The sequence below is a fragment of the Chamaea fasciata genome, unplaced genomic scaffold (genome assembly GCF_029207755.1).
Source record: "Chamaea fasciata isolate MVZ Bird 193981 ecotype frontalis unplaced genomic scaffold, bChaFas1.0.hap1 SCAF_10, whole genome shotgun sequence".
NCBI lineage: Eukaryota > Metazoa > Chordata > Aves > Passeriformes > Sylviidae > Chamaea > Chamaea fasciata.
This window is the reverse complement of record NW_027094095.1, coordinates 8662550-8684990: the sequence shown is the minus strand read 5'-3', so window position 1 is coordinate 8684990 and position 22441 is coordinate 8662550.

Here is a 22441-nt window from a genome sequence, read left to right as displayed (position 1 = left end):
AAATTAATGCCATGGCCTCATCTCACCCTAGACTGGCTTCTAGTTAACAGCTCTGAATAATTCAGGAGAAAGTCTCTCTCCTGCCAATTACTGTTGCAGACGGCACCTCCTGCCCCTTCAGTGTGCACAGCCCTGGCTCTTCGCTCCTCTGGCAGACACTGCCTACCCTGGGCAGGGGGACACTGCTGTATAAAAATGAGATTTCTGTCTGCTGCATTGGGTAGACACTTCCATGTGATACAGGGAAAAGGGAAAATCCAGCTCTTCTTCATCATGTTAGGAGTAAACTCTTGGTTAGTGCCATGTGCAGCTTTAATAAATTCATTGCTGCAGGTAAAAATCTCTTCTACTGAGTGAGGTTGTGGTTGATGAGACAAATTTAAAAAATCCGTGCATTTCCACAGATGCAAATCAACAGTGGGACACTCTCCTACTCCATGCTGCTCCTTGAGCACCTCTTGTGATAAAGAAGTTTTCTGCAAACAGAGTTGGAAGAGCATATTGGGATGTACTGAAATATCTTCAGACACATTTTGTACTGGTGCCTGACAGCAGTCGGGTTTTTCAGCCATTTCATCCTGCTCTCACACACTGTCCCAGCTTCCAATAAGAAAATATTGAAACCCTGGCCTTTTTCAGACTTCTGTAGGCATTGAGAAATCGATCTCCCCAGGGTTCTGGGCACTGTAATTAATTTGTTCTTTTTCTAACGTTAAAAACTTTGTTGTAATTTCACTGTCCCAGACAGACATCATGGAAAAAATGGTGCATGTCCCATCTCCTAATGGATTAAAATAGACTTGGAAGTACAAGGTGGAAGCAGAAGGTGGTGAATTGGATCCTGCACAAGTTGGTTTCAATTTGCACCCCTTGAGCCGAAGCCCAAGAGCCTTCCACAGCACAAGAAACTTCATGCCAAGCTCTTGAAATGACTGTTTTAAGGTCTCTCTGTGGTGATCTGCACAAATCCAGGCAGTCAGAGCTGCTGGCAGGCAGGTATCACCTGCTCCCCTCACTGGGACTCAAGCAGGGCACCCCAGCCAGGATATGGGGAAGCCAGGGAAGGATTTCTGCCAGGCTGTTTGCCAACTGGTTGGCCCCCAACACCTTCTTGTGCCCGGAGCTGTTGCTCCAGAGGGGCAGGACCTTGAACTTCTTGTTGAAATTTGTGTGGCTCCTGCCAACCCATTTCTCCAGACTGTTGAGGCGCCCATGGATGGCAGCGCATCCATCTGGGGCCATCAGCCATTCCTCCCAGTTTTGTGTCATCTGCAAACTTGCTGAGGGTGCTCTCTGCCCCATCATCTATCACTCAGATCATTAAGGCAGAGGTCTGGGCAGCACATTGAAGGATTTCAGCCTTCCTGGTGGTCCAGATTGGTTCTGATGAGCTCAGGGTGGGATCTCTGGATACAGTCAGGAGCTCATCTTCCTTTTAAAAAGCCTGAACACTTGCAAACATTGGTGTTAAACTGGGGCTGTTAGATTTGCAAGTACAAGCACTTCAGAAGTGCCAGCATTAAAGTTTCATATCCAGCTTAAATCAGTTCTCTCAGCTGTTGTTCACTGGCTTACAGACGCTTTTCCCCGGAGCAGACAGAGCTCAGGAACGTGTGGTTAACGCGTGGTTTGACATGACACTGCCTTCCGCTGCAGAAGTGGCTAATGGGCCCAAAAACTGTTACCACCAGCTAGCCAAGGACTTCCTCTGGACCACAGTGTCTTGTCCCTAAGTGGTGCCAAGAAAACTCTGCGGGGCCAGGCTATCAGATAGTTGTGGACATTACCTGGTTTAAAAAAGCGTAACGAGGAAGAAGCAGCCTGCAGCGTCGACTTGGCATTAAGTGCTCCTCTAAAGATTAAAGCAAGGGTTCCACTCAGAAACCGGATGAACTTGCAAGGGAACTGAAGCTGAAAATAAGTTGTGATAAGCCATGCCCTTGTCTAACTTTTGAGTGGGTGACTTTTTTTGGAGCTACTAATGAAAATAAGTCCAATGGCCTGTGGCTCACTTTCAGTGACTCCTCTTCATTTAGGGACCAGTCAGTAACAGATGGATGTAAGGAGCAGCCAGCATGTGTCATTCCCAGACACTTCATCCCCATGGAGATCTCCTGCCAATACCTTGTTTGCAGTGAGATCAATGACCTGGCAGTTCACCTTTAGGCTCCATGGGAAAGTAATTGCGGGAGGAAGAACAGGGAGGTCTGCTTTTGTCAAGCAGGTTCTGGCAGATTGTCAAACTGGCAGCTTCCAAATGCAGGTGAGGAGAAGGCTTTTAGCCTGGTTTCCTGTGGAAGTGAGGCTGTATCCATCAGGCTGTGCTCAGCTTAATCCAAGGGAGCAACCAGGCTGCAGTAAAGAGCTTAGAAATAAAATAAAGTCCTCTAAACTTCGTAAGAATAGAGAAGCACACTAAGAAAAGTAATGTTATTTGTGCTGCCACAGAGGGAAAGACAGGGAGAATTTTCATTCTAGACATTGCCCTCAGCAGATGCTGCTGGCCATGGATGTACTCACCAACTAATCCACAGGAATGAAACTCAGGGGAATGGCTTGTGCAGTCCTCTGGCTGGCTGAAGAGAGAACATTTTCTGTGGTGGTCATGGGTGACATGAGAGAGGAGCTGATGAAAGGAAAGATCCAGGAAAGGAGGGGAGCAGAACTGAAGCTGAAGAGAGCAGAGCTCTATGATTGTATATTCTAGGAGGTTTGCTGGACCTGGGGGTATAGCAGTGGAAGAGGTGCAGCAGTGTGTGACTGTGCAAGAAACCAGGCTACAAGAATTATTTTTTATCATTCTGATAGCTTTACACAGTAACTTTTGTGCCACGGATTAATGTTTTTGCAGAGAAAAGGATCAGAAAGCTGGGTGACTTGTTCATGGGTCTTCCTGCATCAGCAGAAATACATCTCACATTCAGCCCCGCTTGGCAAACCAAGTTGTGTTTAGCCTGTAGCTAGAAATGTTTATAATTTGTTTTAATATTTATAATTTGTCCCTGAAAACTGCACTGAGCATGTCATCATGCTGGAAAGTGTTCAGCTGGTGTCAGCTAAATTAAGGGAGATGGGCAATTATCTTGCAAGGAGTCTGTGGATTCAGGTATTAAAACACCCACCACTGCATGCAGGCCCATGTGAAAGACTCAGATGCTTTGTAGTCTATTTTTACAACTCCTTGGGGTCAAATCATCTCTGCAGAGCAGGATTTAATGAGAAGGACTGACCCGTTCTGCTCCTCCTGCTATTCAACAATGATATTTTACCCAGCTTTTCTTCTCCTCAGAAGAGGAACCACTCGTCAGGCCCATTTTGTGTGATAGGTGTTTCCATGAGATTGCCATGGTCCCCCTGGGCGTTTCAAAGGCCTCCCATGGAGAAGGATTTGCTCAGCCCCTGACCAGCCAACCTGGTGTTCCCTGACTAGCCAGCCTTGACCCATAATGTCATGGCATCAGTGCAACAAAGCCATCAGCCACCCTTCTCCACCTCAGGAGCCTGTGCCCGGAGAGGAGAGAAGAAACATTTCTCCCAACAAAACAAGTCCAACCCAGCAAGTTCACGAGGTAAAGGTTTGCCAGCAGCTGGGTTTGTGGCAGCTCCTCAGGACTCCCACCAGAAAACTTACCCTGAAACCCAGTCATCCAAAATCCTGGGGGGAGTGAGAACATGCAGGTAGTGTCAGTCTGATTTCACCAGTGCACTAAGCCTTGGTCTGAGGGCTCTGTGGCTCCTCTTACAGCCAAGCATTTTGCAGCCATCACAGAAAAGGCATGGGGAGAAAGAAACAGGTTGTAATTCCAGCAAGTCCATGAACTTCTCCAGTCAACTACAAATAGGAGCATCTTTGACTCAAAGCATTTGGAGGTATCCCTCCTTCTTCTACCAGGAGAAAGAAATGTTCTTGCTAAAAATGGGGGCTGGGCTGGGGTACATAGAATCAAAGAATCTTAGGATCATTTAGGTTGGAAATGACCTCGGAGCCCATCGAATCCAACAGCTGCCCCAGCACTACCACGGCCACAATTAAAACATGTCCACAAGTGCCACATGCACATGGATTTGAAATCTCTCCAGGGATGGGGACACAATAACTGCCCTGGGCAGACTGTACCAGTGCTTGACAACCTTTTGGACAGAGAAAATTTTCCAGTATCCAGCCTGAAACTTTCCTGGTGCAACATGATCTATTTTCTCTTGTCCAACTGCTTGTTTCTTGGGAGAAGAGACCAACACCTCCAAACCTGCCCCTAAGCACCTTCTCTCCTCTCAGAGCATTTGCATTTGAACCTCAGATTCATCTTGAGTTAAAAGAAGAATACCCAGCAGAAACCTTAAAACAGCTTGGCTGGGGGTCTGTGGTCCTCAAACCCTGAGCTGCATTTTCCTGCAACTGTGACTGGTGCTATGAGGTTGTGGTGGCAGCTCTCCATTTCAAATAGTTATTTTTGCCTTATTAGATCAATCCCTTTAGTAATTTGTTTTCTGCCATTACTCCAGACAGCAACGATCAGAATATTTAAAATATTAGACTGCAGCTTTTCAAAAAGTAAATCTGGAATACCAGAAGGTAATGGCAAGGTGATTGGATGTTAGGATCTTTCTGTGGTAGGCAGAGTTCTTATTCCTGGCCATGATTTGCTTTATATTAGGCAGGGAAAGTGAAGTTTTATTATAATGTTTGAAGGACTTATGGTCCTGAAAGCTGAAAAGTTTCTTTTAACTCCATCTACCCTGAGACAAGATATTCTCCCCCAGTGTTTTGTGTTCCCTGCCCAAGCAGACAAATCTGAAGTTACCCAGACTGTGATGTTTGTAACTGCTTGTGGCAGCAGACAGCAGCCTAAAAGCAACACTTATCAAGGGAGATACACCTGAATAATTTCATTTTCTTTTGTACTATCTCTGCATTGCAAAATCATCCAGTCTCATCTATTTGTGGTCTATGGCTTAACATGGCCTGGGTTTATTTCATCTGAGTAATTACCAGGATCTGCTCTGTGAAGCAGAGGAGTCCTGGGCAGACATTTTAATTTCCATCAGCTGTCAGACCCTGGGAAAATAATTAAACACTCTTCATTTTCCATTTTAAATGATATACAAATGCCGGACATTAAATCCAGAGAGCTTTCCAAAAGGGAACATGTGGGTAGCTTCAAACTTTCCTTTGGCACCCAGCCACCAGCGAGGGTCAGCCCAAGTTCACCATTTCCCATTGTGTAAGGCTATTTGTTTAACATTTCTTTTGTCTGAAGTGGCCTTGTCAAATGAGATCTCCACATAATTTTCATTTGGCCCTTCACTCACATCTGAGCTGTCACTCCCATGGAAGCAGTTGGGCTTTGAGCTTAACAGGAATGTAGGCACAAGTAGACAAAGCTTTAAGAAATTCACATAATCTTTCAGCTTAATCATAAAGGTATCCCTAAAAAAATGGAGTAGGCAGCCTCAGAATCTCATGATGTAAAAATCCAAAGACACTTCCAAGGACCAATAACTTGGTTCACTCTGCTGTTGTAGACAGGCTGGCCCGGGTTTTGCAGCCAAATTTCAATCTTTGTATTTTGACTAGATTAAAAAAATAAGCCTCACACTGTTTTGAGTGAGGGACACATCCTTCTCCACATCCTGTCCTGCATGGCATTGCTGAGCAGGGCTGAAAGCTTCCCCTCCTCCAGCATGAGGCCACCACATGTTGTAGGTGCACGTCATCCCTGGTGCCCTCAGGGTCCCTCTGACACCGTGCATCAGTGTGTTTGTTCTCTGCGATGCAAGGACATCCCCTGAAACAAATTAATGTCATCTCCTGGCAGGTCTGTGCTCCAGGTTTTAGCTGGGGACTGGAACTGCAGTCTCTGTTGCCATTCTGGTTAATCCTCCTGGGCTGCAGTTGTGTTCTGAGATTTCCAGCTGGGCACATACTTGCTCGTATACTTGCTCACCAAGTTGATATTGGACCAGAATGGTGGCATTTTCTCTTATTTTAAACCTAAATTAAACACAATATGGAAAGGGATGTTGCTGAGCACTTTTATAATTGCAGCTGTTATCACTGAACACTGTACAGATCCACCTCTACTGGTATTTGATAGGCCAATGAAAGAGACCCTGTTGCTGTTGGCACAGAACCACATGGATTGTAAAGGGCCTCCAGAGGACCTCTACTCATTCCCACTTCCTCATCAGTGCAGGCACAGCAAGTTGCTTAGAACCATGTCCAGTTAAATTTTGGATATCTCCAAAGATGGAGCTTTTACAGCCTCTCTGAGCAACTGATGTCAGTTTTTCTCTCCCCTCATGGTAGAAAATTCTTTCCTTCTACAGAGCCGGATTTTTAATCTGACAAGTACAACAAAAGGAAAAAGCATCAGCTCTAGCTGCAACTAGAAGCAACACTCATTTCTGGTGTGGTTTGTAAAGCACTCAAAGTTTCTGCTTCCTCCTTAGCATTTTCCCATAGCTAACAAAATTACATTTCTCTAATCATCTCCATTGTCCATACGCCCCATTTGTGTCCTGGAAACTGCCAAGGTTGTGTCTCATTTCAATTTCTTGATGGCCTTGCTCAAAGGCCAGTTGCCATTGTATGGACGTCCAGTATATTTAAAATAATCAATTACAGAAAATGAAACAGCTCCAGCTGCCTTCCAGAAGGCTCCTTTGGCAGGAGTTAAACACTGCAGCAGGTGCACATACAGGGTTGTCCTCTCACGGGTAAATACACGGAACATAAACTGGTGCATGGGATGTAAACACCCCCAGTGGGATCCCCTGCCAGGCCTACACTACACACTGAAAGCTCTGCCCTCCGTGTCCTGCTGCTGGCCCTGGTGAGTCGCTGCCATTCCCGGTTGCTCATGTCCCTGAAAAGGAGGAAGACATGACTTCAGTGGGTGCCCTGTGAGCTGGGAGTGACAGAACACACTCCATACATCCTGTCACCTGCGTGTCTGTCACCTGGAGACATGGAGCTCCTCCTTCGAGGGACCGTGCAGGTCCAACACCCCAGCTCTGCACTGCAGGATCAGAGGGAGCTCTGGATCGGAGCGATGCTCCCACTTGGCATCTCCCTTCCCTCCCAAGGCTTTGATTTTTCCTGACTGCAATCACCAGAGTGGCCCTCACTGTCACACATGACACTGCAGGAACATCTTCCTGATGCTCCATCTAATCTGCTGCAGCCTCTCAGCACAGCACATGTCCCATCCCAGGGGAGATGGGCTGTCCCCCAAAGGAAAGTCATCTGAACTGATAGGAGATGAATAACTCCGTGTCATCACAAGAATTAACAACACTAAGCATGTCTCTGAGAAGCTCTGGGCGAGGCCATGATGGCCACAGGCATTCCATGAGCAGCTCTTTGCCACAATATTGTTGTCTTTAATATCCATAGAGAACAGAAAATAACTAATAAATTAGTTATAACTTCTTTTTACAACAAGGATGCTTTAGCTCTTCCGTGTTCTTATATCACTCTATGCATATCCAGCTATACAGTATAAATCAGAAAATTACTATCTTTGGCACCTATAATTGGAAAGATTCTTCCTCTAACAAAATGACAAAATTCTGAAATGGCGCTCCATGATGTTAAAGAGTTGTTGTTTCTACCTTTCTGCAGTGGGAGACACTGGGAAATTTGTCAATGAACAGCCATTTAAAATTTGAGTGTTAAATCAGGAATACATTATTTCAATGAGATTTTGAAATGATTCTTTTTAGTTACTCATGACATTGTAGAAGAGCTCTGAACAATCCCTTCCCCACTCCAAATCCCAATCACATCTTCCAAATGTGACGTGGAGGAACAAGGATGATTCAGATTTCAAAAATCTGAAAATATCTGAAATTGCCATTGAAAATGAAAGATTTTATTCTTCACTTTTTAAATGGGGAAAATAAAATACTATGCCAAAGCAAATCTTTAATGTAGCACATTTTTCATTTAACAAGAAAAACCAGGCAATAATTTCCATCCCAGTGGAAGAAGTGCAGCTTTTTGCACAGTGTTCTCAAGCAGGCTCCCTCTGTGTTAACATGCACCACAAGCTGCAGCTATTTTAATGCTTTTTAGCTTCAGCATTCCTACATGTCATTGAAAACATCCGGCTTTCCACAAAACAAAACTGTACTTTATTGAGGTAGCTGTCTAGAATACATATTTCTTCCCATGCTATCAGATAGGAAGTTTTGAAATGGAGCAGTATAATACACACAAACCAGACCAAAGATGAACATCCTGTGTCCATGATACAAGGCTCTGCCTATGTGGCAAACTGTTCTTTCTCTTTCCACAGTTGTTTTATTATTCTTTGCCTTTCTTTCAGGGCTGAGCATAAAATCTGGTCACTTCCCTGGTTCCCTATCTATGTGACTTTGCCTTTTAAGGAGAAATGTTAATGAATATGATTAAGCTGGCACACCCTTAAGTAGCATTAAGCCACTTTAAATATATTCCCCCTAATGTACCAGCTGTTTCCTGTGAAGAAAAGATTTCCTTCAAGAGATTTCCTTCAAGAGAAGAAATCTCCTCCTATTTGCCCCAAAGGAGTTTACTCCTTTACCTTTATGGTTAGGCTATGTGTATTTTGAATTTGTCTAGTGTTTTCCTGCTGTGACCTTCAACACACTTCCTTCTCAGATCAGAGCTGATGGCTGGGTCTGCTTTCACTCAGCTTCCCACAAGGTCATAATTCTGATGTGATTTCGCTCTCATAAATCCCACCTGGAGCTTCAGGGAGGTGCCATTGCCATTGCAGGCTACCAGTAGCATTTTCTCTTCAACCCTCAGATGATCCTTCTGTGCATAAGCTGAGCTTCAAAACATGAATTTACTAACAAATGGGCATTTTGCACACTCAAATGGGCATTTTCTCCTCTTCCTGGTAAGGATTTGCTGCAGCCTTGGATTAAAAAGCAATAGCTGGTGGGTCCCTTGGGAGCCCACCTCACCACATGTGTGTGGTTCTGTAGAGATTTCCCCACACTGACACCAGAGAGACTCCCGGTTCTTCATGGAAACACAGGGAGGGCTGAGGACTGAATCCACAGGGGGTTTTATTTTGGAAACTAATAATTTCTCAGTTATTAAGCTAATTTCTTACATCTCCCTTACTTCATTCCTGGCCATGTGGCACCTAAATTTTTTCCTCAGTTTTCACTGACTTCTCCATCCTTCCATGGCTCACTCCTGTGGGACTGTGCCTCTCTGGAGAGCAGAGGTCCTTCCCCATCCTCACAGGGAGACTGCTGCCATCCGCTTTTCTCCTAATGCAAGGTGACTATGTCCCTCAGGGGGCTCACTCACAGTTATGCTTCCATGCATCCAGCTCCAGGGCCTTAGGAGATGCCAAAACCCCTCTTCCTCAGACAGCACAGCTTGGCCCAAACGTGAATTGGGCTCCACTGACAGCAAGCAGAGACAAGGCAAAGCTTTCTAGTGTGGTAGTTTAAAGTTAAATTAGGCAATGAGATCATCACCTGTGCCATCCCTTTTGCTGAGTGTCCATCACTTGCCCAGCACTCATCCCAAGCTGCCTGTTCAGCCTTAGTCACTGCAAAGAGGTGGGAATTACACCTCAGCTCACCTCAGGAAAGGACAGGATTTTATGTTGATCTGGTCAAAAATTTATTTTAACTGCCCGAAAACCTAGGGCAGGCTGCTGCCAGCAATGACTCAGGATAAAAGTGGTATTGTGGCCCTAAGGACTGAAGGAACTAAATTGTATTAAATATTTAATTTTAGTAACAGACTTGGCATCAATCCAACAGGTGGTTTAGTAACAGTATCATTGAATATCCCCAGTTTGAAGGGACCCACAGGGATCACAGAGTCCAGCTCCTGGCCCTGCCCACCCTCCCCAACAATCCCATCCTGCGCATCCCTGGGAGCGTTGTCCAAATGCTCCTGGAGCTCTGGCAGCCTTGGGGCCGTGCCCATTCCCTGGGGGGCCTGGTCAATGCCTGACCAGTGAGGGACTGCAAATATACCTGGGCATTTACAGCATCATTCAAGACTTGGAAGGCTGCAGCAACAAAGCCAGCTGAATGTGTAATTTTATGAAGAAATTCTCCCTTCAGGTCTCTATATGTGTATGTCTCTGCCAATTCTTCTCTTCTTTGCAAATGAAATTTTTATCTTCACATCAATTTCTCCCACTGTCAGGTTTCAAAGAAGGATGTTCAGTTATCCAAATACTGAATCTGGTTTGGGCACTTGCCAGCTTCTAAGGAATCGTGTTCACTATCCACTGGACTGCTTTGAAGAGTGCCTTTCTTCTAAAATACTACATCCTTTAGAGGTACATTTTATTTCTATTTTGTTTGGTTTTTATTTCTAGAAGTTTCTTTCACCCCTCAAGGGCATCCAGAGGAAATTTTGTGGCAGGAATGAGGTAAATTAAAACCAGCTATCAGAAGGGAAGGGTTATTCTTGCTAATGAAATCAGCAAATGCCTCTGTGAGGAAGGTGTGGATTCCAGGAAAGACAATTGCTTCACATCAAGCAGGAATACTGTGTTTCCTTAGAGAGTACTTTTTAATCCTTGAGCAGTGTTCACAAGAAATGCTAGTGGACAATAACAGGCAGAGCTCAGGACACTTCTGCTCTGGCTCAGAGGAAATGCAGCATCCCACTGCCATGAGAGGCAAGACTTCCTTGTTTTCCCTTTTAGCTGAAGATAAAGAAGCAACAGCACGTTGCAGCCCCAAGGTGTGGACAAACAGGGGCTCCAGAAACACAGGCAGCCACCTCCCAACACGAACACAACCGAGACCTCACCCATTGCAAGGCTGGCAAGGGAGCTCCACGAGCCAATCTACCAACCTTCCCTGCAGATGAGCTGTAGCTGCTTTCCAGACTCAGCTGCCTGAGGCGCCCTGTCCCAAGGGTTTATGTTTGTCTCTTTTTCTGCCCTCTGCAACCCAGAAGAGCTGCTGTGAAAATATCTCTGCTCACAACCTGTAGCCCGTGTGGAAACAGGAGCTGTCAGAACTGCAGGGAAAACACTCCTGCTGGCGTTTCACTGGGCTTTACTCATTCCTGCTCCTTTGGGCACTGTTCTTCACCAGTGTGTTTGCTCTGTCAGCAGCTGAAAGGAAAGCATGGGTAAGTTTGTCCGGTGCTGGGTGATCCAAGCCTGGAGTTTTACTCTGTGCAGTATTTCTTCATTAGGAGCACTGTGAAATCCTGATGCCGGTGAGATAAGAGTTGCTGAACTAAATAATTCCTGACAGGGAATTTTCATCCTGTGCCTAAGACACAGTTTTTCTTTATTTTAGAAGTTTTTTCACTAAAGTTTTTTTCACTATGTCGTGTTTTTTCACTAGGTTTTTCACCATGTTGTTCACTGTGATGTCTTTCATGACATCAGTGTGGATATTATCCAAAGAACTTAGTAGGACCATCAGATGATGCAGAGGTCAAAGTGTGTTTTGATGGTTGAATACAAAGTTTGCAGTTAAGAGTTGAAATAATCTTCCTGGGAACTGTCTGCCTGGGAAATATTTGAAAAGTGAAAAATTATCATAGATGACTGATAGACTTGGACCAGTGTAGATTAACTTTCTGAAATTCATATGAATAATTTGTTTCTGTAATTTTAGATTTCACCTAAATCTCTGCCACTATGCAAAAAACCTGAACGATAAAAATGCTTAGGAGCACGACGGAGGACTATTTTGCCATCACTTTTAAAGATAAAAGACATTAAAATATGTGAAGTAACATGAGCTTAAGCCCAGCAACATACAACAGACAGAAAACGGCAATGGCTACTGACTAGAAATGGAAAATTTTCAGTAGTGAAAGAACAATTTCTTTCTTGTGACCCTGTCTAGCAACCTCTGCTGTGAACAGAACTATTGATCCAGGGAGGGTGTTTTGCTCAGTGGCTGGAATTCAGCCTCTCTGTGTGCAGGCAGCTCTGCTCCTAGCCTGCTGCCCAGCAGGGCTCCAGCCAAGTGGAGATGACCTTGCAGTTCAGAGTCTCTGTTTTCTGATAGATGAGCCCAGGCCCAGCCCAGGCACTGGTTTCCCTTTCAGCTGCACATGTGCAGGGGCTTTCTTCTGCATCATTTCAAAAATGCATTTCCTCTCTCTCACATTGATCCAGATTTCAGGCCAGCTTTCACTTGCCTTTCAACTTCTTATCATCTGCAGCTGAGTCATCCCTCGTGTTTCCTGTAGTCTGGATTAATTCTTTCTTTGGCAGATGGGATTTCCACTCCCACTCTTCCTCCACAGACAACTCCTTGAGCAAGTCATCTTGCTTTTCTTCCTTAGGTTTTCCATCTCTAACACGGGTATCAAGACACTTTCCTTCATTGGACCAATTCTGAGAACAAATCCACTTCTGTCTACAGAATCCTGTGATGCCTGCCACTGAAAACTGCAGTGTAATTGGTGTAATCTACAATGTGCTTTCACAGGGTATCTGTGAATAAAGAAATCCATTGTATTCCTCTTCCCAGCTAACTGCACCCTAGCAATGGAGAATTACAGTCACATCAAAATGATAGCACAGATGCTGAAGGACAAGTATCAACTGTACCACAGACAGGAGTGCTGTGGCAGATAAAGGACAAAAACTGAGGTCTCCACGTGGAGCTGAGGATTTGTGGGGCTCAACCTGAGCCCATAGAGAAGGAGGAGGAAGAGAAGATGGTTAATGGACTGAGCACAGAAATCTGGTTTCTGGGACAGAAGCAACAGTGATGGTGAATAAAGCTTGGAGGCCCTTTTAGCATCATTCAGGAAACAACCTGAGATTTTAGTAGATAGCCCCATGAGTGCCCTTCCTCCACAGCCTTGGTCACACTCTGGTGACAGAAAACAATCTCCTAGGGAAATCCACAGAGCTGTAGAGTGCTGAAGTTAATGAAAACATCACCCAGCTCTCCACCTGGCAATATTGACCAAATTGCTGATGGTGTTAAATAGACTCCCTTTCATTTGAAATGCAAACAGGTAAATATTAGTGCTACCTCTAATGAGGCTTGGAGAATGCACACACCAACCCCTGCTCATTAGCCTTAGGCACAGCCTGGAGGGTACAGAGCAATGGAGAGGATGTGCTCTGTCCCAGCTAACTTAGATCCAACTGGAAGAAAGCTAAAAGCAGAAAGAGCTCTCAGCTTATGCTGGACACAAGCTCGTGCTTTGGAAATTATTCCAGAATTTGTATTTTCTCAGCTCAGAGTAAGGCCTGAACAACTCTTCCTGCAGTCATGGGTGTGTGAGCACACTGTAGGATGGATGTGCCTGAGGAACTTCCCTGTCCCTGCCTGTGGAGAATGGGACCAAAGGACACCTGAACTCCCTAGACTTCCAGTGATGCTGTAATTTATTTTCACAGCCACACCAAATCAAAGAGGACACAGCCCTGCACACTCTTTGTATACATTCTTTGCTATGAGCATGGACTCCTTCTTAGGAGAGTAAATAAAATATTTACAGTCTATAAATCCAGGGAAATTGTTTCCCTTTCGGCAGCAGATCGACTTCCCTGGCCTGCTGCAGGGCAAATTAAGTACCAGTCTCCAACTCATCTCCTAGCCTACAAGATTTATGTACTTTTAGAGCATCTAGGAAAAGATTTTTGTGATTTACATACTTTTTTTTTTTTTGCCGGAGACAATACTGGGGACTTCTCCTACAATACAAATTATATTCTGCAACTATTGTTATGAGAGTCTTCTGTAATACAGCTTTGTAGGACTCAGACTTTCTTTTGTTGGCTTTATTTACATCTGCTGTGTTTTATGGGCTCTGCGCCACTCGCATTTCTGAATCACTTGAAATGCTCCTCATACCCTTTTGGCTCAGAGCAGCGCTGGGTTTTACACAGCACTTTACTAGCAGGACATGCATGTTGAAACAAATCGGAATGCTTGGGATTTGCATCTTCAAAGTCCTCTTCAAATACAGCCAAATACAGCCTTGCACCACGGGGGTAGGGAAGCAAGAAGAGTTTATTCCTGTTTCACTGGACAGCGAGTACCCACAAACCTGGTACGTGCCCAGGTGGGACATCTGTGCTGGCCCCCACCATGCCAAGGGAAGAACAGGCTCCTTTTATTTTGGAAATGGTTAGTCACATTCAAAGGAGACCTAATGCTATTTTGAACCATAGAAACATAACCTTTGGTGTATTTCCATGCAGTCTCAGAAGTCATGGGGCTGATCTCCCCCCTGTCCAACACCACACAGCTGGCAAGCCTGAACCTCCTCCAGTGCTTCTTTGGTTGTAAACACAAATACATAATGAGATTATGTGTGGTGTGCAGGCTCCTGTCTGGTCACAGTATAGAAAATACAGATAACACTTAGATAACACTTAATCCAGTTAGATGGAATAAATTAATGGGAGCAGTTATTTTCCAAAAGGAAGTACAGGAGCACAGGTGGTTGCAGAGATGAGTCAAGTGGTCTCATTCCCCAGCTACTGGGATGTGTGTTAGGACATTTAGGAGCCTGATTTGGTCCTCATTGAAATGAAAGCAGAAAAACAATCATCCTCTCCTTTTTGATAACTGGGATGTGCTCGATCTCTTAGTTGCTCTGCTTTTTCCTTCATTTAACAGCTCCACCACCAGCTGAAGTCACAAGTGTGGGCGTCTGCGAAAAGAGTACAAATAGGTAAAGGCTTTTTCCTCCACCTTCTGCACATTAAATGAACTCATGAAATATGAGGTCCTGCTCATCCAGACACTTCAAAGCCTGACATGGAGTAGGCCAGCCTAAGGAAGATGTTTGAGGACAGACTGATACCCACTAAGACAGCAAATGCCATGGTCATTGCTGACAAATGCCTTTAGACCCCAAGTTTTCAGCTAGTCCTTACACTTCAGATTTAATCAGAAAAGGTTTTAATTTAATTTTCGCACCACTCAAACATATCTGGGGAAAGGAGGTCCACAAGGAGCCATGAGGGAGGTTTTGAACAAAGCTGATGGGACAGTGTTCTTCCAGTTGTGAAAGACTTTGCTGGATGGACACTGGGTACCGAGAACTGCCTTCCGCCTTTTGGTCAAGAGCAGAAGTCACAAATGCCACGAGCTGTAGGTTTAGGTTTGCCCCACACCTTTGCAATGCCAACAACAGGTCACGGAGGTGACCACAGCCCCAAGGCCACCAAGGGAGGAAATAACACTTTTCATTTCCTTACCATAGTTGTGCAAAGGTGGGAAATCTCCCTTTACCATTGCATGGATGATGACAATAAAGGGTTTTTAGAAGCCAGATGAAGTGGTCCACCTCTGAACATTAGCAGAGACTTGTTTAAGGAATGTTTCTAACACTTTAAAGTGTTTTCTTTTAATTTGGTTCAATCCAACTTTTCTTTAGCATGGCACCTGGTTCTCTGAGTCACAGTGAGCTCCAGAGACTGGCAGTTCTTTCCCTCTCTAAGAAGCACACACACACACACACACACACACACACAGAGAGAGACTCAAAACAAACAACAAAGCAGTAACAGATGTTTGCATGGTCTCAGATGTAGCACACTGTAAAAAATGACACTGCCACTGTCCTTGGAGGCAGGTTAATATTTAGTTTGGCTTACAGTTTCTTCAGACTCCCAGGGCAAGAGTAACCTTAGGGGAGATGCCTCCATATTTTTGAAGCCTGAAGCACCCCATCCCAGCAGCAGCAGACTGCAGATGCTGCTGGAGCTGATGCAGAAAGGTTGCAGCTTTCCTTTCTTCCCCTGTAGCGCTGTCGGTAAGACTTTCATCTCTTACCCCCACTCAGAAAAAGCCGCATTATCTCTATATTTAGCTGAGTCACCTGGGTGGGTATTAATACATAGTCATGTGCCCAACTCCTGCCTCTGCTGTGGCTCAGCAACTTAGGGAAGTGGTTAGTGACCCTCAGCTGGTTTTGTAAAACTACAATTAACTTGGACTGTCCCAGGCTCAGACTGTGGAGGAAATGTCTCTCTCTTTTATTCCTAAGGTCAGATTCCTTTCCAGTCCCCATGGTCACTGGTGACTGACATCCTTCTGGGTGTCCATTGTCTTTTTGCCATGAAAAGCACCATTTGACCCACAGGCAGACTTGCATCTCTCCTTGCAGAGATTTGTTTTCTGGAGGGGGTGACAGGAGACTGGCACCCTACTCAATTCATTTGGAACACTGCACAGGGATAAGGAGCACCAGTAGACTTTCTGTGCAGTTCTTCAGGGAAAGCAGACTCAGGGAGGGTAGAGCAAGACATTCAGCCTTCTCCACATCATCCTGTGAATCTGTCCTGGCTTTCCCCTCACCTCTCCTTACTGTTCAGGAACAGAAGAAGCTGTTGAGAAGACCCCACTCCACAGAGGTCTTTGGACTTTAAAAAAGAGATGTAGTTGAATTTTGTGATAACCAATAACACAGAACTGCATATTGCTACTGCCCTTCACTGGTTTGAGAGTGGCCAGAACGTTTTCATACCATTTTTAACCAAACAGCCTCTCTACAGCTTCTCACTGGAATGTATACATTTTTGAACTGAATCTGAATTTCTAGGTCCATAATAGTCTCCATTGTCCAGACATGATGATGGAATTTTTTTTCATTCTGATTAAACATGCATAAATAACACCCAAACAATGTGTTATATATTAACACATTTCAATGGAAACACTTATTCTGACTTGTCCCCAAACCAACTAACCTTACCTGGAATGAACTCCTAAGTGCTTTGCAACTTTAAATCACCTTCAGTTTCTATTATGATTTTGTGGAAGACTTGCCTTTTAATGCCTCCCAGATCCTCTCTCTGTGTCTAACCTACGGAGATGATTAAGACAAAACTGCTGGCAATACGGTCCCTGCCTTTTTGTAAGGAACATCCTTCTTTCTACTAACTTTTTCCTTCCTCCTCACAGAGACAACCTTTTGAGCAGCCTAGGAAGAAAGAGAGTTTGTTTAGATAATGAACCGGAAACCCTTTCTTCAGTAGGTATTGCTGAAGTGGGAGCATTTTCACAGATCTGCAAGTTGAAAATGACAAGGAAGAAGAAGGACAGATAGACATTAAAAACACGTGAGAGAAAGAAAAGCAAGACTTTTGATATGTTTATTGAGAGGAAGCTCCCAAAAATGATGAGGAAATTATTGTCTCCCTAAACACCATCAAATTGCCCCAACAGAGGATTCACCTTACATGCCTTAAACATCAGACGCCAGTTATCCCAGCAAAACACAAGGCTCTGGAAGGTCATTCACTTCATTTCAAGACAAACCAGCCTTTGCTTTGTTTCCCTTCACTGACTCTGAAGGGTTCCATGGAGGACTTGCTGCAGCACAGATATCTGACTCTGAGATGTCAGGAGAAGGCAGGCAAATCCTAACCCACAGCTCTGTATCATCACCTATATGTAAAAGCTATGATGAAAATGCATTTGTGATTAATCACATACCCTTAAAAGTTGTGAAATTCCAAGTAATAGTTCCCCTATGAACCATAAGACACACTTCCTGTCAGCTTAATGTTTTCTTTAAAGGTGCATAGCAACACTTGCTCCAGAAGAGCTCAGTGTTAACTCAAGTTACAGTTTCTAAGGGAATCATAACTTTGCCTTGATTTGAATGCAGTTAAATTCTCTGCCATAATAGCAGCATAATGAAAAGAATATTTTTCCTTTATTTCCTCAGCTTGGAAATTAAAAGGGAATAACACACATTGGTGCACAAGGAAATCGACCTTCAATTCCATACAGACAGCACTATTCTCAAGTCAGTGTGTTCTCCTTTCTGGTATGAAAAGGGATGCAGGAAACTCCAAACATAGATTTCATTTTAATGCCCACTTCCAGTACATGAAAAGGGGGAAGTTGTGCCAGCAGTTAGACCATGGACTCAGCCATGGCTTGTAGCTTTTCTTCTCAGCCCACTCTGGGCTTTAGGCTACTTACTGAATCCCTGTTTGCCTGCCTGAGATGTTGAGGCGTGAGACTTGATCTGATAAAAGCTGTGTACAGGTTTAAGGTTGCACATGGCACACAGACCCTTGCTGTGATGCTGATTAATGCCCTGGGTAGAGCACAAATGATGACTTCACCCGTGTTAGTTCTACTGCTCAAAGCCATCCTTCAACTAGTTATAAACTTAGAATGTTGTTGTTTGTTTTTTGCTTGTTTGCTTGGGTTTTTTGTTTGTTTGTTTGGGGTTTTTTGGTTTGTTTTTTTTCCTGTTGGGTTTTTTTTTTTGTGCATAAAATACATGAAAAAAAATCCCCAAAGTCTTAATTACTGTTATATTCACCAGTTTTTGTTTTATGTTCTTGCAAGCAGTGTTTTTATGGGCCCCCGATAGACTGATTTACATAAAATTTAACAGTGTTTATCTCCTAATGTAGGAGATACAGTTGAGATCTTATCACAACAAGTAAACTGCTTTTATTGTATTCTAGCACCCCGCCAAGGAACATGGCCACTCTTAGCTCCTATCACACCAACTCAACCCTTCCCCAAATAACCAGACAGCAAAGTGCAGCATCCCTGTATGAAGGATGGCTTCCCAGTAACCCTTCCCACTGGAGCCAAGGCCTCAGCAGGTTCCTTGAGGCATTTGCCAGGGGAGCACATCCTCATGGATGTGGTCTGTGATCACCAGCAGCCTGTGGGGGTTGGTAGTGCAGAGCCCCAAGTAGTGCTGTACAGAGGGTGTCTGGGTGGGGCAGGTTCTCTTTTTGTCATTTACAACTCTAACTTCAAACTAGGCTTTAAACGTAAAACTGTGTATATTCGTGAGGGAGGTGAGGAGTGGGAGTGGTTCTGTGCTTTGCAAACACCTGTGCCAGAGAAGAAATCCTCAGTGAGCAGCGTCCCTCCCAAAAGGAGATGCCCACCTTTCCCCGGGAGGAGGTAGGACAGCTCACACAAGTGTTCTCTGTATAATTTAGTGCCAGAATAAAGCATAAGAGGCCTAAAGAGAAAGTCGTGCAAGTCTAACTGGTACAGAGAAACAAATGTGCAGCATAGAAGAAAATGTTCTCGGCTTTTTTTGGTGCTAACTCAGTAATGAGCATAACTCAGCTTGTGCTTTGGATCCAATTCTGCACCTTGAAAGCCAGAGGGACCTTCTGCTGGTGACCTGAACAGGACCACAGTGCCCAGTCCTCACTTGCCACTCCTTCCCTGGGTTTTCAGACCATATTATTTTCAGACCATATATTGTCTGTTTAGAGCAGTGGCACAATAAAAGGGGGAGGGGTTCTGGCAAACTGGACCTTCAGGCACACAAATAAAAGTCAATCTTGGGAGCAGGATCTGGTGATCCTTGTGGGTGCCTTCCAACTCAGGGTATTGCATGACTCTGTGATTCTGTGATCTTTGCTGATCTATATTATTATTATAGCACAGGCATTATGGCCTGTGATTCCAGTCCCAGCACAAAGCCTGCTTCAGGCTAAAACCCCAGTGCAGTCACTTTGGCAGTACCTGTGCTGCATCCAAATGTTGAGCAGCTCACAATTAAAGTTCCTGCTTATTCTTTCCTCTCTCAGCCCTTGCCTGAAATTAACAGACAGCTATGCTAAACTGTTAATCTGGAATTAGGACTTCAGGTTTGGATGCTCTGCCACAGACATTTTCTTCTTGTTTATACAGCTTCCAAAATGTGGGTGGTTTATTGGAGGACTTATCTACTTATTTTGTCTTATCTTTCTTAATTGCAAGCTCGGTATAAAGACAATAATTGAATCTTGCAGAGTAAACAAACAAGCACTGCACATGGAACTGGGATCAGTAAAGATTGTCTGAAAATTCCCAGGTGTATCTGTAGGTTTCTCCTACAGCTGAGCTTGCTTTGTGTCCCAGGGTTTTAATGTAGGCCCTGTTCTGTGATGATGAAGTTGTGAAACAGAAAACTCTGGAGAATTATGCAGCGTTAAGTGACGCAGAATCATCTCTGACTCTTTTAAAATATTTCATTCTCCTTTTTGCCCTCCGAACAGGTGTAGTGCTGGGTGAGGTGAATGAGAGCAGTTCCTACTTCCAAGGGCATTATTTATTCAGAGATAATTATTTATTGGTTAAAATGCATTCTCTTATATGCCCAGAATTTGCAATCCATGTTTTTCTGTATTGCAGATTAACATCCATTTCCATTTTAATAACGACAGTGAATGCAACAAGCAGGGCCAGACTGTGCAAAACAAACGTCTGCTAATTTGTAGTCTTTTAAATATGTAAAGCTAGTCTTTGATGTTAATACTCCATTAAAAAGGAGCTGGGAAGTTCACACGTCTGTTCCTGTGTCGCTTGTCAAGCAGCAGAACAGCTCAAAGAGCAGCTTGTAGGTTTGCAGCAACAAAACTCCCCTCAACAACTTTGGCATCCTGTAAAAATTTTTGGTACCTGACATCTTCAAATTTTATAGAACCTGCAAAATCCATGGGAAGAAACTGCACCTGCAAGGCTTGTGCCTTTCTGTGCCCTTTCTTCTTTCTCCGGCAGCACCAGCAGTGTGGTCCACGTGAGCCTGACTCTGATTCTCCAGCAGTCCTTGGGGATGGAGGAATAGCTGCTTCACCCTGGCAGTCAGAGTCCATGCACAGTGACCGTATCTTCCAACCCCGGGGATTATGTCTACAAAAATCTTTGGATATCAGCACAGTTAGGAAATAGTTCAATGTTTTGGGACTGCAGTACTTAAAGGGAAAAATAATTTGTCATAGTGGAATTTACTTTAGCCAGGATCAAGGTGATAACAATTAATCAAAATTCTTAAACTGTTCCTGGCAGCAGCTTGTGCAGCATTTTAGTTTTTCTTCTGAACTCCTGTTAATTGGGAAAAATGTGCAGCAATTTCACTTACTCTTCTATAAGGTGAGCCATGACTGTTCTCATTTCTCCCATTTCTGAAGTGAAGAGCTTCACTGAAGTATCAGGAAATCATCAGTGCCTTTCAGATAATAAAACAGGGTAACAGGCATTTGAAACAGTTTTCAGCTTGAAACATAGACAGTTGTGCTGACAGCAGCTACCTGATCCAAGTAATGGTCTATTTTTCACCCATAACAAGTAGGACACAGGTACAATACACATACTTTTGGCATAGACAAGTGAACTGCATTCCCATTTTTAGGGGAAGACAGAGAGATCCTCATTAGCATTGCTATATCGATATAACTGAGGCAACATGTGAGGCATGCACACTCTGATTACACTGTAGTACTGTGCTGAAAGCCAATTTTTCCCCCCTCACAAACAGGCCAAATTGGTGTTTCTACACCACTATTTTTTTTTACCTGCTATCTTAAGAGGCTTGTTCTTTTCATTTGGCACAGAGGTGGAGCTGCTTTCAAAAGATGACAACCAGGTACAAGCCATTGACTTTCCATACGCAATTATATCCTCATCTTTCCTCTTTCCAAGAGTTTTGATGGACTTATAAAAATAACGATAATTTTATCTTTGCAAATATTTGTCACTGGCTACTTTTAGTCCATTCATTCCCACAGCAGCAGGAGAACTGAAGCAGGAAAGGCATTTTCTGTTCTCATGTACAAAAAAGTCAGGATGAAATTTGTCCCCTTCTTGCAGGAACAAGCCCCACCACTTGGTTTTGATATTAAACCCATAATTTATTTGTGAATTAATAAAGTGATACCTGGTTTGAGCTTCACTAGGCAGGGACAGAGCACCGGGAACAGCTGATGGGCACTACTCTTAGTATCAAAATTGTCCTAGATATCAGAAATTGTTTACACTGTTTGTAATTTTTCAGCTTCTAAAAATAACTCTCCAGTATGCGCTGTCTCATCTCAGAAATGAGTAAAACAAACACCAGAAATCAGAGAAATTACAATTTTGTGGTTTTAGACATAGCGTCAACTACATGAGCGCGGCAGACAAAGACTCCATCAACAAATTTGTACATAAGGAAATGGATTTGCATGTAAATAATTATTATGAATGTTAACTAGCTGCACACATTGTTAGGAAGACATCAGGGATGTTTGTGTGTGGAGGCTAAACAAAATATGTTTGCTTCATGCTGTTCTTTCATGGTAATTTTTATTGGAAGCACAGTTTATAGAGGCATAACAATCATGTATGTTTCACTGTAAAAACACCAAACAGTATCAGGCTCTCTGCAGAAAAACAAAGTTGGCCAAACTTCACAGTTATCAACCTAAAGTTGAAAATATTCCCTCTTCTGGAATGTCCTGATGTTGTTTATGTGCACCTTCCTGTAGTGATTTCCAGTGTAGCGAAAAATAATTAATTGCTAGAAAGTTGAAGGTAAAAATTACTTCAAATGGGATCTTGCCAAGGATTTGGCAAACAAACTGTTATTTATTTCAACATTCTCATCAGAGTGAGGGAAAAATGTCCTTAGATGAAAACTTATCGGCCTGGATTATTGGATGATACTAAAACTGTAAGTGATGAAAAGGATGTAGGCTTGCTGGAGTCTTTCTAGCTCACATGGTAGCATTTC